This window comes from Lepeophtheirus salmonis, chromosome 8 (genome assembly GCF_016086655.4).
Source record: "Lepeophtheirus salmonis chromosome 8, UVic_Lsal_1.4, whole genome shotgun sequence".
Taxonomy (NCBI): domain Eukaryota; kingdom Metazoa; phylum Arthropoda; class Copepoda; order Siphonostomatoida; family Caligidae; genus Lepeophtheirus; species Lepeophtheirus salmonis.
Genome location: NC_052138.2, coordinates 21,736,098 through 21,747,248, shown reverse-complemented (window position 1 = coordinate 21,747,248; position 11,151 = coordinate 21,736,098). Strand labels below are relative to the sequence as shown.

The window sequence follows — 11,151 nt, the reverse complement described above, 5'->3', positions numbered from 1 at the left end:
TTTGTAATTGGGTGAAGTAGAATTACTAAAAAACTTCTCTTAAAACAAAGAATAAGTCATTTTTCGTAACAAAGTGTAATCTTCAAGTGCACTATTAAACTAATTTATAAAAATTAAGACTACGGGGAGAACATGACGGCCTTTTGGGCGGGAATCCAATTTTTCGGATGGTACTCTGTTAGTTTCTGAGTTATTAACAAACTTTGAATTCCTTAAGAAGATGAATGGGTCATATAAAGTTGTAAAAAATATGATATAAAACGAGTGTAAGACTATTTTTAGTTGCAAGCTTAAAAGTGTGTTTTTTTTTTTTTTTTTTCCGAAGCTGTTATAATTATTCTTTAATTTTTGTGGAGGGAACCTCTTTGTAAAAAGTGTGTTATGAAAGATGTTGAATATTTTTTAGGAATTGTTGAATAGTTATAAGTGTAAGGCATTTTAAGACTCAGAGTAAAATACAGGATCGGTATTGGATCATTCCTGCCCATGTCTTATCTAGACACGGAGTAGGATTTATTTTTATTTCCTTTCTCACCTTCTTACAGCTGCTTATACCTAATTTAATTTTACGTAAAGACAGTTTGGCTACTTTCCTCCAAAACATTCTTCAAATTATGAAAGATAGCATGTTAATTTTTGGTCTATGTTCTTCTTATAATACCGACAGATCATATTTTTTACAACTCTACTTATTCCCTATCGAATATGTCTTTTATTTATTTATTTAGAAATAAATCTATCTAACATCAATCTTTGATGAACAATGAGTTAAGACACGGAAGTGCTTGGAAATATTAGTCTTATTTAAACCTCCGTTACTTCTTTAAGATGTTTATCCACTTAAGAGGCGTACATATTTTAGTAATATCTTGTTTGTACCATATTTTCACTCCACCTTATATGTTACTTAGTAATTTATCATATAGTTCATGTATCCATTTTTTGAAGGATGCAAATTCATTAATTAGTTTTTGAGTTATTAACAAATTAAGAGTTGATTCTCGAGATTTCAATTAATATTATTAATGTTTTTAGATTATTTATTTAACTCAAGGATGAAGGGAGTAAGTTATGTAAAAACCATCTTTTGCTAAATAATTATTTATTTAGGAATAATCTATCCTTTAGAGTCTAACACATGCTTTATTTTAGTTCGTAAATATGTGTTACAAGTAAAAAAATTAAGTAAAGGTTATGCAAATATTTTGTATACTGTAAAAAAATGAAAGTAATATTCCCTTGGATATTACTTTCCTAGAAATTCAGAATTGAATATAGTATAATAGGCATTTTTAGATCTACAAGACTTAGATAAATATTAAAGATTCAACGCTTGAGAAAATTTGAGGAATGAGGTTGAGCGACTTATTTAACAATGTTCCGTGCATATTAATTGTCTAATTTTATTTGTTATATAGAATTTTAGGTCAATATAAAAAAAGTTATCTTTTCAACTAATTATTATTTATATTAAAGTTTTTACCATTTTTTTTACATCGAATAATTGTTTTATTATTCAATATAGTTAAATATTATGTTCATTTAATATACGCAATTAAATAAATAAAGTATTAATGACTAATGAAATATTTTAATACTGATTTGTAATCATATAAGTATTATTTCTGATATTCTGTCTTCTAATGTTTTAGAATACAACAAATTCTATTATTTTTATAATTTCACATTATCAATTGCCTTGTTCTGAATGATTAAAACATTACATTTCTAAATATTGAAATTAATCTTAAAGTCTGAAAATTATGAATTTAATAAAAAGTTTAATAATTGTCATTTGTGACAATTATTTTTTTATGTCATAATTGTGTAGTCAAGGATTTCATTGAATTTACTTTAACTGTTGGAAATTGATTTTAGAAAGAAATATGCATTTTTAAAAATATAAAAGTATTTTTAAATATATATCTGTTTTGTTTTTCTTCCAAAAAATGAGATTTTATTTCTATTTTTTGTTTTCAAATTTATCAAATTTCAATGTTGAATCCTTCTGAAACTAATTAGTCAATGTTTATATTCTGAAATATTATCCAATCTGAATTTTTGTAAATGACAAACAATTTCCTGTGCAAGTTATATTTAAGTAATAAAAAATATGACATTTTACAAGCGCGATACTGATTGTAGTTGCAATCCAAACAGTATTTTTTTACTGAAGAGAGAATATTTTTCTAAGTATTAAGTAATCAATATAAGGTGATTTAGACAATAAGCAGAAAGGATTATTTTTGGGGATTTATAAGTGCAAGTCATTGTTGGCCCCAGAGTACATCGACATCGAAGTAATTCCTACCTATGTACAAGCTATTACCTTGATGATTTTTGGTTGTTTATTAAGCATACCGGTAAATCATATTTTCCGCAACTTAGGTCATATGTCTGTTTTTGTGTACTTTATTTGACTCAAAAATCAAGTAAAAAATATTTTTCATATATATTTCATCATATATAAGAGGTTGTAATTATTTTACTTTTAAAAGTTCCGTAATATTTGATAAAATATATATAATATTTTTTATTGTATTGATGATGTTGTTGACGTCTTTTTATATTGGCCAAGTCCATTCCAGTCTTGGTCCTGTCAGTCTTTGAGACTTAATACTCTTAAGATGTCAGTACTACAGCTGATTAAAAAAAGGAAGAAATAGAGTTGAGTAAAGCCATTAAGGACCGAACTTTATAAGTTTTAGGACTGATATGTAGGACTGAAGTGGACTGGACCGAGACTGAACGGGACGGAACTGCAGTTATCAGTCCTATAAAAGGACTTACACAACACTGTATTGGTGTGCATTAGCTAAATTTATTTAGCTAATAAACATTTAGCTTTATATAGATTTTAGAAATATCTCTAAAAAAAGACAAGAAACTAAATAAAGAAGGTTTTCACAAAAAATAAAAAAGTTACTAAAAGAAAACAATAAAAGGGATTTTTATGAAAAAATATTCAAACAAAAAACAAAAAAATACCAGTACTACCTTTATTATAGCTAATAGGTAGCATACATAAGTTAATGATATCTTTGCTTCAGTAATATATCCTTCATAGAATATTTATAAAAACCGACAATATTTCCTCACATATTAATATTTGATTAAGGAAGAAGTTTCATAAAATTATCTCACTATCTGCTTTACATCAATTGATTCAGAATCCGTGCTGCCACTTTTGGGGACCGATGAGCCATCAAAGTTAACAATCATCTGAGAAGTCGTGATGAGTATTTAAAAAGCCAAGGGATAAAGTCCTCGGTCAGCTTCACTCAAATGGTATCATTTTGAGCAATATCACACGTTTGCTAAGGGTCAAACTATTGTTTTGAACTAGAAAATGTTTCTATTAAATTAATAAGATAAGCCTTTTCCAACGGCCCTGCTGTGGAATACCATTCCACTCTAGTTTGGAGAAGAATGAAGAGACTTAACCTAGAAAGATACATGAAAAAAGGAGACCCATTAGTAATTATGAAAAACCCCTTGAGCAATCCTCACTAAAAGTAGCCTAGGTATGCAATATCCTCGCTTTTTACCAACAAATCGAGAGCAAGTCCAGATGATAGAAAGGGCTCCTTTTGTTAAGAAGGAGACGGAGATATCATCTCATATATATTTTTTGCCAAATGGTTTTATCCATGTTGAGAGTGGTGAATGGCATTGTATGGGACCACCAAAGAATGGGAATCACGCAGCTGGATTGGTTTGTCGCCACGTCTCCTTCATATGATGATTGATGAGTGTCTCAAAATACAAAAAAATATTTCCAAGGTCCAGGAAGTACTCTACCCAGCAAAGTATACCAATTGAATTATCCCACTCGTAATCCAAAGCTGTGTCTCCACCTTGACTAATATCATAAACTCCTCCGGTGGAGGAACACCACTTGCCACATAATTTTTAATCACACAGTTGACTAATCCTACGTCCTACCTAAGAGCGTTGTTTGTTTGTCTTGACCTGCTTCTCTCTATGTATGCTAATTTGTAATGGAAGATTTACTGGTTTTTAGTCATCTATGAGAGGGGGGGGGAATTTAAGTTGTGGAACTAGATTATTAATCTCATTTTTTTGTAATTAATTGTTTAAATATATTTTATTTATCATTTACTAATCATATATTTATGTTACGATTCTAAAGAAAATAATGAGTATTTAATATTTAAATTGTAATAATAATTAAGAATCCATCCACATTTAATGTTATTTGAAATATAAGTAGTATTTTGGAAAATAGATCACATTGAACAATGTGTGTAATTCCTATCTTGGTATGAATTATGTGTAATGAAATCTATATATATCCACTTAATCGTTAATTAAGGATGATTTCTTATAAAAACATGAGGAATAATGATGATATATACAGTTGTTGTTTTTCTTTTTTTCCAAAAAAAATCCTTTGTTAATTCATTTTATAGTATACTTATAAATTTTTGACAAATTATCGCTTCCATCACGTCATTCTATTGAGTAATACTTTCAAATTACAAAAGTATAAAAAATACACTATAGAATAAGAAAAAATATTTTCTTATCCAAGGAAATACAGTGTCGTGAAATAATTCTATGTATGTAAGAGAACCTTGAACGTTACTTTTGATTAATTAAATTATAGGATCGCAAGGTGTGAGTTTGATTAACTATGGGATTTGTAATGAATGATGATCCAACACTTGCTTGTTTTGATGGTTTTTTAATTGCTAGCTCTTGAAATTTAGTTCATTTTTTATAATGAAGAACAGCTATATGTTTATTTTACTTTTTATAAGAAATAAGGTCATTGATAAGAATATTTTAAAACTATTTTTTTCATGAATTAATTAAATGTAATGTAAAGTTATGTTTCATACTACTGGAAGCATCTACTCATATTTTAAAACCTGTATAGGAAACAAATCTAACGCAAGTCAAAGGTGGAGAGAATGCATTATACGCCCAACCCAAGTTATAAGTGGTCCTCAAATGTTTTCAACGAGTTCTGGAAGATTTTCAACGAGCCCAGTTCGAGTTCTTAGAATCTCAAACATACTTAAAAGATAATTTTTTTTACTAGTGAAAAAATGGAAATGAATTTCGAGTCCAAATCAACAACTTCGAGAATAACTGCATGAAGAATATGTAATCGAAATACTGTTTTCATTTCATGATAATGTATCTGCACATTCGAAAAATATCTTTGCATTGTAAAGTTATTTATTCTTACTGCAATGGAACAAATACAAAAAAAGCCACAATGCTTCATCGATTCAGTACTGTTATAAATTATGATAAATGTCCATCTGTTATTATTAACTTTATTCTGTTACTTTGACGCAGAAGTGTTTGTTCGTTTATCAATACAATATCACATATGTATATAATAGTTATTATTGTGTCCTATTGTAATCTTTTTTACATCCCTGGAATCCGATCACCTCAATACTAGAGACAAAATACAGTTCGTGCTTTGATTACATGCAACTAGTTGGCGTTGTGTTTTTGTTTTTCAGTGGTTTTAAATCATTGTAAGGCTGTCTTCCAGCTGTCTTTATGTACTGTTTTAAAGCAAAACATGGGTCTCAAGAAAGTCATAGCATAACATTTTTTTATTAAAAAGATAACTAAGGATGTACCAATACCAAATTTTTAGCCGATTCTGGGTCTGATTTAGTTTTTATGAATGATTCTAATTCCTTATTATGTATAAAGGAATTGTTGACTATTTTAGTTTTTAACTTTTTATTTATTAAGGATAGGAAAAAAATAAATCAATTTATCATAATCATAATTAGCTGTTAATAAATTTCAATATAAAAAAAGATAATTACTCTCCGTGCTCAGAAGTCTATTAATTTCTGGCGGGCTCATATTAGGGAATTTGACACCCCTCCTTTGTTACATAATTATTAAAGTCAGCCTCCTCAAGCTTCGGCCTCAGATCTAATTTCAACTGCCTCACTGACAAAGAAAAAATGCTTGTAACATTGACAATAGGCTATTTTCTATTATTTTACTAGTTTGGCAAAAGGTTAATAGAAATACAAGGTTTTAACATAATGCATGTAAGGCATATGTTTGACTTCCACCACACTTTTAATATTGACGTCATAGTAGATGAGTGGTTGTGTGTTTTGTCAAAATCTGTTGTTCCTGCCCTGCATCCGGTATGATACATTAAATTGAAAATTCTATCAATAGTGACGTCATAGACTATAAGTGGTTGTGTATTTTGTCAAAATCTGCCTTTCTTGCCCTGCAGTCGGTACAATACATCAGGTTGAAAATTCTAGCAAGCCTGATTACATGATGGTTTAACCTTGTATTTCTATTAACCTTGGTTTGGCCCAAATCAAATGGTATTGAACTTTCCCCAGTTCCTCACTGAGTTTTATATGCTTTCCCTATAATTTGAAATATGTATAAACTAGTGCTCGAGTCCTGATTTGTGTCTTTTTTAATGAACCGGTACGAATTTTGATTACTTGAGCTTGACTCAGAAAATAGGGACTCGACTTCTGTTCTGTTTTAAACAATACTGTTAAACAAACGTACCAAAATAGATATTTTGTGAAAAAGTTATTTAATGGTTTCAGAGTAAACCGCTAAAAATAACTCTTACCGTTACGGATTTCTTGATCGACTCATGATACAATTCAAATGGATGGGGAACTATAAACGTGGTTATTTCTAAATTGTTCATTTCAGTTAAATTTCCTGTACAAACATGCAAATTTGTATAATCCAGGAAACACTGAAATTAATGCTGTGTCGTTCGCGAACGATTCGATCTTTTGAACGACTTTTTTTTGTGAATGTACTGAACTGCCTCAGTTGCTTGACTGATTCGTTCGTTTATACCGTAAGTTTCCCATGTATGGAATGTATAATTCAACCTCAATCAAATATTTCTATCTACTTTGACTTTTTTGTTAAGTTATTATGAAATTTGAATACATTCAAGTATCGCAAGGTAGTTCATAAGCTTGGGACTTTCAGTGCAAACTCACCAACTGAACTGTCTTAACAAAATAACTGATTCACCAAAAGAGCTGAATCTCTAAAAGAACAAATCATCAAAAGAACTGATTCACTAAAAGATATCATTGTAATATCTTAAAATACACCCCGGTCCACGGGTTGTGAAAGTGAAGTGCTAAGCGTCAAGAGAGGTTAAATTCCGCCATTGCTGCTTCATTGAGCATCAAGGACCTCTTTTAATATCCAAAATACAGCCCGGCCTACGGGTTGTTCAGGTGAAGTGCAGAGCCCTAAGGCAGGTTATATTTCCCCGCCCCGGCTTCCTTGATCATCAAGGACCTTATATAATATCCTAAAATATACCTCAGCCCACGGGTTGTACAGGTGAAGTGCTGGGCCCCAAGGCAGTTTAAATTCCCCAGCCCCAGCTTCCTTGAGCATCATAGGCCTCTTATAATATCCTAAAATATACACCGGCCTACGGATTGTGCTAGTGAAGAGCAGGTCCCTAAGGGAGGTTAAATTCCCCTGCGTTGCTTCCTTGAGCATAATGGACTTCCTGTTACATCCAAAAATATACCTTTACCCACGGGTTGTAAAATGGAAATACCGTCCCCTAAGGCAGTTTAAATTCCCCCTACCTCTGCTTCTTTGAGCATCAAGTATATCTTGTAATATCCAAAAATACACCCGGACCACGTGTGGTTAAGTGATCTAAACTAATAACTATTTATTAACAAAAATGAACACTTACATTAATAAAGGATTAATTAGAGGACAAGTTAGACATGTTAAATTCATGTTATATTTTTCTGTTTCTATTTGATTTTTTTAAATTTTTTCTGGATTCAATACACGTTTTTGAAATCGTGACCGGAAAATTGGCCGAACACATTTTTGCCAAAGGGCAATTTGCTGAAGAATATTTTGCCCAACGGACAATTTGCCAAAAAACAATTTACCAAATGTCAATTTTACCGAGTGGACATTTCGTTGAAGGATTATTTGGGATATGATATTTAATAAATACTATATTGATATATGGGATTCCATATTTTAATTCAATTATAAATGATTGTATGTTAAATTGCCCGATTGTTATTGTCCTTATACTATATATGTCCTATAAGTAAATTAATTAGTCTTATTTTCCAGAAAATATTATTTTTATTAATTAGGTATATTCATAATTGATCATTATATTATATATATGAACACAACACAGTAGCATGTAGTTCGAATCTTTTACTGTTCTAGTACCTTAAATAAATTAAGTAATAAACAAATACGACAGTGATTCAATCAAACGGACGATGTGCTGGAAAGTGTAACCGATCGTCTCAAACTAGAAGTGAGTCTAAAAGGAAATGTAAGAAACTTAATTAGTATAATCCAATAGATTATATATTTATAACTCATATTTTATCTTTTTAGATAAAATGATTTGCTGTTGTCTTGGCTGAAGGACTTGGTTTCCCATGTCAAAAAAAAAAAAAAAAAAACTTGAGGATTCAAAGAGAAAATTGATGCTCTCCATAAATTTACTAAGAGATCCTTATCTCTGAAGCAATGGATTATAGCAATTAGAAGCCAAAATTAGGAGCCAAACAACAATTCAAGAATTTGTAGTAGGTATTTTTTTCGGAGAAAGATTTCATAAGATAAAGATCAGATACAAATTATTTTCCAAGCCAAAGACCTATCCAAAGAAGAAGAATCAAAACAAATGCTGTCCCAACAACATTTCCCGATATTTTAGGGTTCTAGAAAGTTCCTGAAAGACCGACTAAATTAACTTCTTCAAGTCATAGCTAATGTTTTTGGAAGTCTTCAAACCATTTTTCATTTTTTTTTTCGTCTATACTATATTAAAAAGATAATTAGTAATATTCTACTTACTAGAACTTACTCGGATTCTTTGAAATTTCAGAAACTTCAGAGCTATGATTACCACTTATATATATTTTTTTTATAGATTTGAACGATATAAAAGTTGTCTTAATAATCGAATTTACCAGTGTTTTAAAGAAGACGTTATCACAAAAATCAAAGATATTAACGAGAAGCTGGATAGATCAATATTTTCTGGAAGGTATCCATGAAATATCGAATGATGAATACAAATTTATTTTGCACTTGTTCCTGCAATTTTATATGGCTTGAAAGTGCAAAACAATTTTCGCTAATGGTTCCCCTTTATTTAACATCGAACTGAGCCATATTTGTTCCTCAAATATTTTGAGTCGTTAATCCAACGTTGGAAATATTTTGGCTCATCTGAAGTCTAGATAAGATAAAGCCGAACCCGCATCGAGTTTAAATTATGCAATTATACTTTTCGAAGACTTTTTTACTATGCAAGAATTGCATTTCCTCAATAATTTTGGATTAATTCAACAACTTCATTTATTTTCTGTGAATATCAGCAGACGAAGATACTTAGCAACATTTTTAGAAATTTCAACGCTGTGGCATAATACAAACAAATTAAGGAGTGTTGATTGATTTTTTTACAATCAATAACCCATATTAAGCGATTCACAAGTGTTTCTAAGTTTTTGGAGGAGTTGCAAATTTTACCATTCTAATAATTGAATGATAATCTATATGATCATAGCACAGTAGAAATCCGATAAAAACTCGGTTTATGTTTATAACATAAGTTGGTTAACTAATGGTTTAATATTCGAGCTAAATAAATAATTTACAAATATAGTTAGAGAATATTGTACTGAATAAGAAATTGATTTTGAATAAATTGATTAATTATAAACAAGCTTCAACTACGGAACACATGGAATTTCTGATTATTAGAGTTTGTTGATTTGTTCCAAGCATGGGCGCCGTTGAGTGGAGGTCCAAATATATTCTGTAAAGCCAAAATGCACTTCCCTAAATTACAAAAATATATATGTTGTGACCCTTGAATAAGACCCCTAGTTTAAAATCCTAGTTGTACCACTGATTCGAGATAGTAAGGTTATTTTTCTAGTTAATAAATGCCATATTACTTTTCTTACAGTACTTTTAATACCTGAATACTTGATTTTGAATATAAGGTGTCTTAATAGTTTTTCATGAGATGTATCGACTGTGATTTGAAATGAACTTAAATTTAAATGAATTTAGGCTTTTTTTGTGCTTGAGATAGATAGAATTGCAAATAAAAATGTTAAACAAATAAATAATAATCGAATACTTCCCATTCTAAATTTTTGCTATTTGATCCGCAGTTGAGTTAAATATTTCAAATAATTAATATTAAATATTTGAGTACAATGGAACAAAAATATATTATCCAATTGTTATTTTGTATCAATACGGCACAAAAATTATATGCCATGGGCGTTTACACTTATTCCATAGAATATTAAAGTTTACAGACATTTTGCATTGATAATTTTATAACATAGTAATAGAGGGTTTTATGGGAAGAATTACAGTAACCAAAAGGCTAGTGCACCGAAACTTTAGGAGCCAAATGAACATTATCCTCATCCTCCACTTTTTAAAATAAGATTAAGTGTTATATTTATTTAATAAAATTGTAAGGTTGTGTGATTATGACGTCACTATTTTATATTTTGCCCTTCTACTATATTGCAAATACATTTCGGCACTACTTGAATGAGATCCTATGTTTAGCGTTGTTTTCTTGGGTACAAATACCAGAGGAAGGCTTAATTGTCTTTTAAGTGATCATACTCAATTGAATTTAGGCTTAAAGAAATAACTAATAATCGAATACTCCCCATTTTAATTTTTTTTTTTCTAAACCCCCATGTCATATAATTTTCTGTGCCGTATTGATACAAAATAACAATTGGATAATCTATTTTTGTCCCATTGTACTTACCTGGTTTGTTAAATTATTTAACATAGACTGATTATTCGATAATTATTTTATAATTATCCGATAAAATTTTCGTTTCTTTCATTTTTTTAGGTAATTTAACATATGTTATTGGAAGAAGACTCGAAAATAGAGTTTCAAACTTGAGACTTATTTTTGACTCGAGGCATATTAATAGTGACTTTGTCAAAAATAATCCATAGTGTGAACGATTTTGAAGAAATTTATATACATATTATGAACCAAATTAAATCTTACGAAACACTTTCATTAAAATGTAACTCTCTAATGCATAACTCATATTGACTGAAGTAAAAAAAAAAAGC

The 11,151-nt window shown here is 29.8% G+C and overlaps 1 long non-coding RNA gene across 1 annotated transcript; it reads right to left on the bottom strand.

Annotated features, from left to right (window-relative positions):
- Positions 1-2,396: 2,396 nt before the first annotated feature.
- Positions 2,397-4,016, bottom strand: LOC121123176 (uncharacterized). Its single transcript, XR_005865925.2, has 2 exons — positions 3,511-4,016; positions 2,397-3,444 (listed from the first exon to the last, which is right to left on the bottom strand). It is a non-coding gene; the product is annotated as an uncharacterized lncRNA (long non-coding RNA).
- Positions 4,017-11,151: the final 7,135 nt, after the last annotated feature.